Source organism: Mus caroli, unplaced genomic scaffold (assembly GCF_978045245.1).
Source record: "Mus caroli unplaced genomic scaffold, Mus_caroli_1 scaffold_9, whole genome shotgun sequence".
Lineage (NCBI taxonomy): Eukaryota > Metazoa > Chordata > Mammalia > Rodentia > Muridae > Mus > Mus caroli.
Window position 1 is genome coordinate 75,198,741 of NW_028227264.1, and position 13,891 is coordinate 75,212,631.

General features: G+C 44.3%; 1 protein-coding gene across 10 annotated transcripts in view; it reads right to left on the reverse strand.

Moving 5' to 3' along the window:
- Pcbp3 (poly(rC) binding protein 3) overlaps nt 1-13,891 on the reverse strand; it is a 196,208-nt gene that overhangs the window by 130,743 nt on the left and 51,574 nt on the right. The gene's annotated exons all lie outside the window — the stretch shown is intronic.

Below are 13,891 nucleotides of genomic sequence, written 5' to 3' on the forward strand. Positions count from 1 at the left end.
AAATGTACAAAGATAAAAAGAATAAGGGAAGCCGGGCGTGGTGGCCCATGCCTTTAATCCCAGCACTCGGGAGGCAGAGGCAGGCAGATTTCTGAGTTTGAGGCCAGCCTGGTCTACACAGTGAGTTCTAGGACAGCCAGGGCTACACAGAGAAACCCTGTCTTGAAAACAAAAAAAAAAAAAAACAAAGACAAACAAAAAACAAAACAAAAAAAGAATAAGGAAACAGAATAATTTATATCAACAAAATAGAAGAAATTAACAAAACCCTATAAACATAAACAAAAATCAAAGAACAAAACAAAACAAGACAAAAAAAAACCCTAACCCTAGAAAATATAAACAAACTTGAAACAAGTAAAGAGATTGAATTAGGAAAAGAAAAAAATTTTTTCAGGAGTCGGAGAGATGGCTCAGCAGTTAAGAACACCGACTGCTATTCCAGAGGTCCTAAGTTCAGTTCCCAGCAACCACATGGTGGCTCACAGCCATCTGTAATGGGATCTGATGCTCTCTTTTGGTGTGTCTGTAGACAGCCACAGTGTACTCACAAATAAAATAAATCTTTAAAAACAAAAACAAACAAAAAACAAAAAACAAAAAAAAAAAAGGAAACAAAACTTTCCCCAAGTAGCTTTTTGGTAAATTCTCCAAAGTGTTGGGTTTTTTGTTTTGTTATTTTAAATGAACGCCAATTATTCCCTAACTCTTTCAAAGAACATAACAATATGTCATATGTCATCCTCTTCCATTCTATGACATTTTATGAGGCCAGCAATAGTCTGACACAAAAAAACATATTTAAAAAATAACTCACAGAAGCCTGAGACAAACATAAAGACTGAGACAAATCACAACAAAGAACTAACAAGTTAGATCCAGAAGTACATGTGAAGGGTTATCCAGCATGACAAAGTGACACTTATCCAAAACTCAAGGCTTAACATCCAAATTGTAACCAGCATCATAGGAGTGTTAGTGTACTCTCCCATGCTTAACCCCATAACCCCACACACATAATGCCAGTACTTGGGAGGCAGAGGTAGAGGCAAGAGAATTTCAGCTTCAAGGGCAGCCTGGGGTACAGAACTGAAAACTCGTGCCTATATCCAAGGGAGAGCTCGGTGATAGAGCAAAGCAATAATCACTTATACTCCCCCTGGTGGGATGATGATGTGTACTCCCAGTCATGGTTTCTATTCTTAGCCTTCCTTTTTTTTTCTATTTTCTGTTAGCTTTTTGACTTGGGAACATGAACTTTCAACTTTTATCTTTTTAAAATGCATAACTTTAAAGACATCAGTTTTGTTCTGAGTACTACGTTTTCTGTCTTGTTTACCCTGGTCATCATTTGGTACTAGATAACTCCATTGTGACTTATGTAATTTGAATGTTTGGTTTTTTTTTCAAATGTCAAACACATTGGCTTTCCTTCTCTGTGGTTTCATTATTAGCTCTTACTTGATTCTTTTGGTCAAAAAACATGGTCTGAATTTGAGATTTACCTGATGAACAAATAAGGAACAGATTTTTTTAATATTTCACATATTTCAAGGAATTACATATCTCTATAGGCTACAGGTTGTGTGTATGACCATATAACTGAACCTGCCATGTGTCACTAAAACCTTCAATATTACTTTGTGTGTGTGCATGTGATCTACCAATTATTTTAAAAGGAACACAACAGCTCCCATGATTGCATATCAGTTTTTCCTTCTGTAAGCATTCTATATAGGCTGAGACTTAGTTATTAAATACAGTGATATAGCACCAAACAATGTTTCACTCAGTGACAGACCACAGCAGTCTCATCAGAGAATAAAGGAGCTGAGCCAGGAGAGAAATGCTTGAGCCTATGAGTTCAAGGTCAGCCTGAGAAATACAGTAAAAAATAAATTAGGAAGGACCTGAGAAAGTCCTGTTTCCCAGTAGTACAGCAGCCACTGAAATGCCACAGCACACTGCCTTACTGGTGTGTTGTGATGCTGGTATAAGCACACTCACTGTACGGCCATTCCCATAAAACTACAATACAATAACTATGTACAGTATATAATACTGCATAGTGACAATAGACTATGCTTATTGTGTTATAGTTTTATCATGTTCTTAATGTATACTGTTTCTACTTAGAAAAAATTAGTTTACTGTAAAGCAGCTTCATATTGGGCTTTCAGAGGGTATTCAAGAAGAAGAAACTGTTATCATAGGAGGGGACATCTCCATGCATGTCATTTGCCTTGAAGACCTTGCAATGGAACAAGATGCAGAACAGTGGTTTACAACCTGCAGGTCACAACCGCTTTGGGGGTCATATATCAGTTAGCCTACATATCAAATTTTACATTATAATTCATAACAGTAGCAAAATTACAGTTATGAAGTAGCAATGAAATAATTTTATAGCCCAGGGATCACCACAACATGAGGGACAGTATTATAGGGTCACAGCATTAGGAAGGTTGAGGACCACTGGTCTAGAAGTAGAAGACAGTAACATTGATGGCCATGACTGTTGAAAACCTAGTCTAATGTGAATGTCTGGGTAGTTTGTTTTAACCACTTTCCCCAAAGAGCCAAGAGCTTTCTGAGTGGGAGATAAGTGTACATCTTTTCTTTACTGCTAAAGAAAGAAAAGCTTTGGGAAAGTACATCAGGGAGTGTGTGCACAGACCACCACCCTCACACAGACAAGAAACACTCAGCATCCCCCTAGTCACCAAAAGAGCAAGCAACTTCTGACCAAATGGCTCTGTACATGTGACATTCTTGCCATTCAGACTCCCTCCTAAAGCTGACGAGGAAAATACTGAAATCTGACACTATGCAAGGGAGGTCTAGTTCATTCTAGTCATAGCTTGGAAGTAAAATGTTCCCTGTAGTGAGAACTTTGGTTTCTTTAAAAAAAAAAAAAAAAAGTTATGTTATGTGAATATGTTTATGCTTTAATCCCAGATGTGAGATAAGAGGCTCCTTCACAGCAGGTGATTATGATTTGCCTCATGCACTAGCAGGGGCGTGATTTTTGCCAGCTGCAGATAATTTAATTCTGGGGACTCTGGAGAAGTTATAAATGGGAGAGGCCCAAGAGAGTCACTGATGACTGCTGCTCCCCCTGCTGCTGCATTTGCTGGTTTGCTATTGCTGAATATTCTGATGATGAAGATTGGATTTGCCCCAGAAACCCAACATCCCTAATCAGCAGGAAGTAGCCTAAGGAGGTCTACGTCCCCCTTTCCCTCTAATCTTCTTTCTCTCCTACCTAGTGTTGAAGGACTGGAAGGGATCAGAGTGGAATAAAGGTTGGAAGGGAGGTAGAGGTATAAGAACCCAATAAAATGCCTACACACACACACACACACACACACATATATATATATATATATATATATGTATATATGTATATGTATATATACATATAGATATATAGATATATAGATATATAGATATATCTCACATATACATATATATACATATAGATATATAGATATATCTCACATGCTAACATTTTCCTACAAGCTTATATGTTTGAACATTTGGTCCCCAGCTGGTAGCATTTGAAGGAAAGGTAGAACTTTTACAAGGTGAGACCTAGCTTTGATGAGTGGAACTCTAAGAGAGGTGAACCTTACTAATTACATCCTAGCCCCACTTCCTGCCCTCATTTCTTTTTTGGTTTTGTTCTGTTTGTTTGTTTTGTTTTTTGTTTTTTGAGACAGGGTTTCTCTGTGTAGCCCTGGCTGTCCTGGAACTCACTCTGTAGACCAGGCTGGTCTCAAACTCAGAAATCCGCCTGTCTCTGCTTCCCAAGTGCTGGGATTAAAGGCATGCGCCACCATGCCCACCCTCCTATTTCTTTATCTGCCTAGATATGAGGAGTCCCAGCTGCATGCTCCCACCACCATGAAGCTGCCTGTGCTACATCCTCCTTGTATGATGGACTATGCTCCACTTTGCTGTTATTGTGATAAGACACTGAACAAAAGCAACTTGGGGAAGGAAAGGACTTATTTGGTTTACACTTCCAGGTCACAGTTCATCACTGAGGGAAGTTCCAGTGGGAGCTCAAGCAGGAACTGAAGCAGAAACCACAGAGAAGTGTTGCTGACTGGCTTGCTCCTAGGCTCAGCTGCCTTCTTTAACAGCCCAGGCCTGCCTGCCTGCCTGCCTGCCGGGGGATGACACTACTCACAGTTGGCTGGATCATTCTACATCATACCCACAGGTATGCCCATAGGCCCATCTGATAGAAGAAATTCTTGAACTGAAGGCCCCTCTTCCCAGGTGTGTGAAATTGACAAGCAAGACATCACAAACTGCATGCCTCAAACTACTATCCAAAACAGCTCTTCCTACCACTAAGTTACTTTACTGTGTTGTTGTTGTTGTTGTTGTTGTTTAGATTTATTTTTTTATGTGAGTACACTGTAGCTGTCTTCAGACACTCCAGAAGAGGGCGTCAGATCTTGTTACGAATGGTTGTGAGCCACCATGTGGTTGCTGGGATTTGAACTCAAGACCTTCAGAAGAGTAGTCGGTGATCTTAACCACTGAGCCATCTCACCAGCCCGTTGTTGTTGTTTTTAATCACAGCAACTGTAATGGTTGGTGGTGTTTGTCAAGTCTACAGACTCTACAGTCACCTAGGAGACAAACCCCCAGACATATCTATGAGAGATTATTTTGGATAGGTTAGCCTTTGACCATGACTGTTGGGAGCCAACTCTTAGCAGAAAGCAGCTATCATCTCTGCAGCCATCTCGGGCTATTTACTTTTCCACCCTGACGAGAGACTTGTTTTCCTAGCATGATGTTTTTGCAAGAAGCCCACCACAGCTGATCATACTCTGATAACATCTTGTTTTTCTCCTCTACATCCTGGACTTGTGGTTAAGGGTCTCCAGCTGCACTCTCCAGCATGTGCATATATACCCATAGTTGCCTTCCAATAAACGAGACTTGAGACTTGATCAGGCAGACTGTCTTGTCTCCATTCTTAGTGTCTCTTGCCCCTCAGTCCCCACTCTCTCTCTTGCAGGCCCTGTTGACTGGCCTGAGGACCGGGTCACATGTCTAGATTATGCTAACTGGGGTGGGCAGACTCACCTTAAAAATGGGCAGCACCATTCCTGGACACCACCAAAGAGAAGGCTGGCTGAGCATAGTGTGCCTCATCCCCGGCTTCCTGACTGCAGCTGTAATGCCCAAGCTCCTGCCACCGTGACCACCAATCTCCCCACCACGGCAGACTGTGGTCTTGAACCGTGAGCCAAAACAAACTCTTTCTTCCTTAAGTTGCTTTGCCAAGTACTTTCTTATGAGTACATACACATGAGTGCATGTCCATGTGTATGTCTGTGCACCACATATGCACCTTATGCACATGGAGGTCAGAAAAGGGTAACAGATCCCCTGGGTCAAGAGTGATAGGGAGTTGGCGCTGCCATGCGGGTGGCTGCAACTCCAGCTCTCGTTCTCTAGAAGGGCAGCCAGAGCTCTTACCACTGAGATATCTCTCCAGCCCTATTGTCAGAGTTCTTTATCATGGCAACAGGAAAAGTAACTACGACAGCATTACAAAACAGAGCTAACAGATCCCCATCAGAAAAAGTCCTGAGAAGAGCTGTTGGAGCAGATTTACAGATAGGATCCCTCCCCAGCACAGGGATGCTTGTGACAAAAGGAATCAAGCACATGTCCACAGAGAACCCCAGGGAAGCAGACAGTCACATGCTACTGTGCTTTACACCTGCCAGCATGCTTCTTGGTGCTGCTGTTGAAACAGGCCCCCGGGCCATGCAGGCGGGACCCTCCTGAAAGGTGACAGAGCAAGCAAGGAGTCAGGGCTGCAGACACATTTTCAGGGAGTCACACATTGCAAAGAGAGAAGCCAGGTTCGTGGACGGCTTTGATAAGTGGTTGAATGGAAGCCTCCACCCTTGTAAGGTGCAAAAGCAAACATGGCCTCCTCCAAGGTTAAGCAGAGCTACGCAAAAGATAAGGTACTGTTGACATGTGGACAGAACTAGACATATAGTCTTCTGAAGGGCAAACTTGGCAGGAGAAAAACCACATGCAAGGTCAGAGGCTCGGCCTAGCTTGGATGGAGCACCAACCACACTATAGGGACCCACGGTCAGCAAGCTGTAGAGGCAGGCTGCAAACCAATGCCAGAGATATGGAAAGAAAGGCCAAGGTATTAGCCAACTGGGATTTGCTGTGAAAGATCAAAGGAAACCAAGTTCAATGTCAGAGCAATAGTAGCATGCTGCAAGCTAGGACAACAGAAGAATTGGTAGTCTAGACATTCACCCCCCAAATTCTCCTGACCTATATGGATACTTCATTGCAAAGGCTCAATATCATGCAAATAAATTATGCATTAGAAGCAACCCCACTAGAAATGTGTAGTCATAATTATTATAGGTATGTAGACATCAAGAGAAAATCAAGCTAACTAACCACAGACCACTGTGGTAGGAGACACTGTCAGTAGGAGACTCAAAAGGCAAGTCATCTGAGGGAAGAGAGGGGCCCAGAGAATCAGTTTTCAAAACTGGTCTACCAGATAAAAACCCAGCAAAGTCAGGGAGCAACACATTAAAATAATGAACTATAACCTTATACCTACAAGAACTAAAATACAAAGAACCAACAATACCTGACAAACACTGACAGAGAGGTAGGAACTCTCATAGGCATGTGGTAGAGGCAGGAAGTGTGAAAGAGTTGGGATCACTCAAAGGCAGCTGGACAGTTCCCTACAAACTACACACACTCTGACCATAGCACCCCACCATTTTGCTACCTGGAATATCCCCCAAATGAGATACATTCACACAAAGGCCTATACACAAATGTTAATGCTGGCTTAATTTAAACTATCAAAAAAGGAAGCAGCCAAGATATCTCTTGATGGATGAATGGATAAGCAGGCAGGGTCCATTCATAGAATCTTATTTGCAATAAAAAGACATGAGCTGACTGGCTACAAAGACACAGATGATTCATAAATCAATAGGTGCCACAGTGAAAGAAGCCACTTTGGAAAAGTTATGTTTTGTGTGACTCCCATAATAAAACATTCTGGAACAAGCAAAATAAGCCAGAAAATAGCTCAGTAGTTATCAGTGACTGGGAAGGGGAGGTGGACTGGTAGAGAGAGCATAAAGAATTTTTAGGGCAGTAAAACTGTATATGATACTGTAATGACAGTTATAAAGATATAAAGCAATTAACCAGAATTTATAAAATTTACAGCATTAAATGTAAACCTGATGGTGTGAAATGTTTACAGGAATAATTCAGAACCTTGGAGCATTATCCTAAGATAGGCTGTGGAATTTGACAATACAGCCTTCACTACCATAAAAAGAGTAAAACTTCTCACTAAAGAGGTGGGTCAACAGTGCTCATCTAAGCCACTCTGGAGATGGCGTGTCTGGTAGGCAAGAGGTGAAACAGAGTCCACTCAAGCCTGTGTTCTGGCTGAGCAATGCAGGAATGGTGGGCAGTGGGAACCAGCTGCTTCCCTTTAAATGGAGGGTTTACTCACAAGCAAGAGAAGTGACCCACTGACACAGGGCAAGAGTTAGAGGCTGGGAGACACATATAGCTCCATGGATCAGTCAAGTAAGAGGACCCAAAAGCAACCAAACCCAGTAGAGCAATCAGATTAGGCACTCTGACATTGGCTTCTTTTAATATTTGCTGATAAGAAGAAACAAGGATTCCTTAGAGATATGGATGAAGCCAGGACAGGAGCAGTGAGCCTAGACCATAAAATCTAGGAAGGAAAAAGTCCTTACTATCACACACACATATACATACTCACACACACATTCACATACACATACTTTTTCTCTCTCATACACAAACACAAACACACACACACACACACACACTGATGAAGGTATAGTAAAAAGATACAGAAGTCAACTGAAAGAACTCCCAAAGTCTAAAGTTGGAATAATTTAAAAAATAAAGTAGTATAAAACAACTATAAACCAAAGTATAAAATAAATGACTTCCTACCAATAAACAGGAAAGAACACCCAAATCTCTAAGGCTATTTCCAAAGTGTGAATAAAGAGACTCTGGGCTCACTGAAGTGAAGCACACCTCCCTAGAAGTATTCCCTGCACACAGTGACTTTTTCTCCAAATACTATGGAGCACACACACACACACACACAGAGGAGGGAGGGAGACAGACAGACAGACAGACAGACAGACAGACAGAGACAACAGTCACCATGCTGGAGAACCTAGAAGTACATCCCCAGCATGTGTTCAGGTCCACGTGTCAGTGCTAAGTTGGGCTGACTGTGTGCTTCCTTGTGTGAGACAAATGATGCTCCCATGTTGCCTTTTCCCCAACCCCCAGGACCCTGAGCCACCTGCAATGGACCCCAGCAGAGGTCAGTAAAGAATATTCTGAAAAAAAAAGTCAAGGGCATCAAAAATAAGAGACTGAGGGCTAGAGAGAGAACTCGAACTTAGGGACACTGATGCTCTTCCAGAGGACCTAGGTTCAATTCCAAGAAGCCAAATGGTGGCTCACCACAGTCTTAGGGACCCCACTTATGGCCACTGCAGACACTGCACTCATACTTTGCCCAGGCATATATGCTGGCAAAACATCCATACACATAAACCTGGGGAGGGAGGGTTGTGTGTGTGGTGTATGTGTGTGTGTGTGGTATATGTGTGTGTAGTGTGTATGTGTATTTTGTGTATATGTGAATGTGTGTGTATGTTATGTGTTTGTGGTGTGTATGTGTATATGTTGTATGTGTAGTTTGTGTGTATGTATATGTATAGGTGCATGTTGTGTGTATGTGTGCATGGTGTGTGTATGTGTGTATGGTATATGTGAGTGTGTGTGTGTGTGTGTGTACCTTTCAAGAACAACAAAAAAAGGGGAGTGTGAGAAGCCATCACCTTCAGGAAGGTCTCTAAGCAGATGGGGATTACCTGTAATGTGCCCCCTGAATGGGACCTTGGGAGAAGGAAGAACAAAAGAAGGAAACTGAGGAACCCTCAAGAACAGATCTTAGTAGCAGTGCCTCTGTGGTGGTGGTAACCAGGACAAGTGTGCTTTGCCGAGTCAAATGACAACCTGGATGTGGGGTATGTAGATTTTCTCTATAATCTTTGCAATGGGTCTAAGAAGCCTACAACTCTAAAATAAAACATTTAAAAACAACAACAACAAAACAAAACAGGATCAAAGAAAAAGAGGCAGGTCCCTGTCTACTCCTAGAGGGAGAAATGCAACTTTTTCACAGCAGCATCAAATCCTGAAAACCTGTCACAGATGACAGGGCAAAGGTGTGTCCGTGGGGGAGGTGTGTCCAAGAGGCAGCACAGCTCAGACCTGTTATCTGGGGCACTGGGTTACTCCTAGTATATTTAAGAAGTCAAATTTTCTCTGCCATAGTATGGGATGTGCTTGGTCCTAAAAGAAGCAAAGAATACAACCGCTGACTCAAAAATATTGCTTAATTCCAATGATGAATATTCAGCTTAGGACACTGAACATGAGAGACAGAGAGAGAGACAGACAGACAGAGACAGACAGACAGACAGACAGACACAGAGACAGGTTGATCAATTTTGGACACATGAAAACTCTTGACATTAGTGGGTCACAACCTCATGAAGTGCTCTTGGTGAGTACCTGCCACGTGTGGTGGCTTCCTGTATACTGCTATACCCTCATACCAATTCGGCAGATCTGAGACCACTCTTTCCTCTTCACAGATTCACAAACTAAGGTAAGACTAAGGTAAGACTGCTAAGCAGTTTGTACAAAAGTCTTCTATCTAGCAAGCAAGGGGGCCAGCCCATCTTTGCAACCATACTTCCCAGGTTGAGGCTCCACGGTTCACCCTCAGGGTCCCTCCCTCTGCCTGTAGCTACAGTGCTGAAGATGTGCCCAGCGGATCTGCCACACAGCCACACCCATCCACAAGCAGAGCGCTCTAGACAATGAACATTTTCTTGAGTGGTGCAAAGGCCCCTACAGGGACAAAGGGTTCTTCCTACCAGAGAAAGATCAGGCAGTGGCGTCTGGAGTCCGTCTTGAAACAGGGCCAGGGCCTAAAAGCTTCCAGAGCCATATGAGTCACACCCATCAATATGCATTAGCTCGTGGATGGTACCCTTCAGGGGTGTTTCTGAGCCAGGCAGGGATTAACCCTTTTCTCTACCAAACTCTCCCTTCCACATGCTGTGCTGACTGGCTTTTCTGGCTCTCCTTAAATGAGACTGACCTTTTCACTAGCAATAATAAGTTACATTACAGTTTACAGATGGTCCCTTCACTCTATGTCCTAAACATGTAAGCTTCTGAAAAACAAGTCCAAAAGTCGTATAATGTCCAAACCTCGGGTGCTGTCCTCCCTGACTTATTGGCTAAAACTGTGTCACAAATACATCCCACAAGCAACGTAATCTGGGCTAGACTTTGAAAAGCCCTCAGATTTCCCCCACCAGATAGCCACAAGCCTGAGGACACCTTCAGGGTGACCAGAACATGACTCATCTCCTTGGTGAGGCAGGCTGCTGTTGCAATCCACCCGGATACACACACACACACACACACACACACACACACACACACACTATAACCCTAAATATGTTCCTTTCCCACAGGGCTAGACTAAAACTCTTTCCAAACACCAGGCCTGTAAATAGTGTTGCTCGTGGAGCCATAGGAAGAAGCATGGAGGAGGAGCAGGGTTCAGGCTTCCCTGAGCCAGGCTCACCTCGGTCCTGTCATTTCCCATAAACAGGGACTTTGAAGTCAGAGAAGCCTGTGGAAAAACTTGGCTCAGAGGGACCCGCACATCTTGGCCTTGGTGTCCATCTCCTCTGTGAGCAGCCAGCTAACTGCCCAGGGATGCAGAAGCAGTGTTGGGATGATGCTGGGATAAGGATGGGATGAGGACGGGGCTCTGGACCTAAGCAGATAATTAAGCACAGAGGCTCCTGGCACTTCCCTACCTACACTCTCACAGGAGCCTAATAACAGCAAGCAGGCAGTACACAGGAAAGCAGGACTCTCCCCTCCTTCAGAACCTCCACTGCACTCGAACATCATGACCCTAATAACCCAAACTGTACTTGGCAGCCACCCTCTGGAGCAAATCTGATTACATCTGCAGAGCATCATGTGTCTGAGCCAGAGCCTCTCATAGCATGGACATAAAAAGTACAGACTCCACATCCCCATATCTACTGGATCTAGATCTCGATTTTAAAAATTCAGGAGACAGGCTGGAGTGATGGCTCAGATATTAAAAGCACTGAGTGCTCTACCAGAGGACTTGAGTTCGATTTTCAGCACCAGCACAGAGACTGACAACCATCTGTAACTCCAGTTCCAGGGGATCCAACACCCTCTTGTAAACTCCACAATGTGGGCACATGGTGCACAGAAATACGTGCAGAAAAACACACACAAAGCTCAGTAGGGATTTGTACACATTAAAGTTTGAGACACTCTGGCCTGGCCTCTGAAGACAAAGCAACATTCCTTTCTGGGGCTTCTATTGAACTCAGTGCCCTGCTCTTTGGATGGGTGCTCCTTCCTTCCTCCTTTGCTTCCTTCCTTCCTTCCTTCCTTCCTTCCTTCCTTCCTTCCCCTTTCTTTACTCCCTCCTCCTTCTCCCTTTCCTTTCCACTTTTTCCTTCCCTTCCTTTCTTTCCCCTTCCCTCTGATAGCTGGGAATGTGCACATTCAGGTACCAAAGTGAGCCAGGGTGAGCCTCAGAGCTAGCACCAAAGCTTCAGAGATCAGATAAGCCACCTGGGCCTCACAGCCATAAGCGCCTCCAACCATCTCTTACCAACCCCTTCAGCTGATGTACTAAGAGGCTTCCTCGTGCCACTGTTTATGCCCCCTGGACCAGAGTTTGCTCATGAAGCCAAAAGCATCCTCATTCTACAGCACTGACAGGTTCCGGGGAGAGGGACAGGAGGAATTATAAAGAGGGGTAATTAGAAAGAGACAGGAACAGAAAGTGTGGGTAAAGAACTGGGAGCACAGAGAGGCAGGGAAAGGAAAGCCTGCACTGTCAGGGGAGTGACCACGTTTAGGACTCCGCCCTGCAGATCAGTGGCTTGAAGACAGGCAGGTCAGACAGAGTCACCAACACTCCCAGATGCTAAAGTTATGGGGTCATACCAGTGGCTGTGAGCCTCCCACCCCCTAGAAATTCTACCTTTCCAGGCTAGAGGGTATGGCAGAACTCTCCACTCTCAGGAGCTTTCCTGTTCCAGGAAAAGGAAATACTTGCTTAGGCCCACTGAGTCCAGTGTTCTGCAGTCACGGGATAAATATAAATAGACTGTACTGGCAACTCAATGCCTGCATGGTGGTAATCTATAACACATACAAGTAATGGTCATTTCTGACACCAAAGTCTACAAATGACCCCAGAGTTCACTGGGCATGCTCTGTGCTCTCACTTCCAGGGTGGACTCAGTAAATGACACTGTGGCCAGCTCAACATCTTACTTCTGCCTCCTGGGCTAATGGCGACGAAGAAGGTCAGTCAAGGATGGCTGACATGCTGTTTTTGTGTGGCATGAAAGTAAGAATGGTTTCTAGGCTTTTAAAAAGCAGAAGGGGAGAGAAAAAGATGAGCCTACACATGACCAGACAAAAGCATATGCAGATCCCTGGTCCCTGGTAGTCCCAGATAGCTGCTGTCTCCAGTAGAGGTCCACTTTGGCAGCCACTTCCCCTACAAACCAGTTCTAGAAACCCCTACAATGCCTCAAAAAGTAAAGTGGAAGTGGGATGTCAGTTTTCCTAGGAATCTCCAAACAAAACAAAAATAGCCATTAACTATTGGTCCCTAAGGAACAGCTAGAGTTCATTGTCTCCATGCCCACTGAGGATGGTCCAGCCAAGTGAGGACCCAAAGAAGCTATGTAGTCCAGTATCTATGTATCTATGTAGTCTTAACTGGTTAGAAGAGCAATGTCTCACCTTCAAAGCCACCTGCTGGAACCAAGAATCCAGTCTGGGTCCAGCATCGACCTGACTAGGAGACCTCTGCTTCTAAGGATAAAGCCCTGAGCTCCAAGGCATTTCCAGGTTCAGTATAAACAGCAACATTATAGAAACACAGGAAGGAGCCAGGCTTTCAGGAAGCAGCCTAAGAGCATCCGCACCCCAAGCCCACGCTACACAAAACAGCAGCTGAGTGCTCCTAAGTAGGACTGGCCGGCCGGAGAGCTCTCCTCACGCCCAGTGGAGTGGCCCTCGGGACTCCAATCAGTGCTCCAAAGCAAACAGACACCCGCCCCGACAGCTTGGTGGAGGTTAGCTAGAGACCAGGTTCCAGAAACCAAAGAAGGCAGCATTTGGTTATCTTCAGCCCCAATTGCTGTAATGTATTCCACAGACAGCGCTCTCTGTGCCGTACACCTGCACTATATCACACCGCTTTGTAGGTCATTTGGCTCACAAAATTGATTTAGGAGAGATTATTCAATTCCATTTTACATTTCATGTTTTGGAGCCGTGCCAGCAGCAACTGCGGTTCTTGCAGAGGTCAGGAAGCCATGGACGAGGCGATCCCTTACCATCGTAAATGGAACTCCATATTCTCTTATGAATTTCCTGTCAATCTTCAAATTACTTCAAATACAATTGCCCTTCACTTAGACAGTGTTTTATGTCTCCAATCCTGCCTGCATCTGTCCCCTATCCCATTACCTCCTCCATGGCACCCAGCACTCTCTCAGATCTCCTTGAGGCGCCTGTCTTGGGGACAGCGACAGGGATGGGAGGGGCACTTCCGGCAGCCTCTCCTCTGCAGCTAGCTAGATCCTTAATCGCACCAAACAAAGGCTCATATATCTTGCACTTT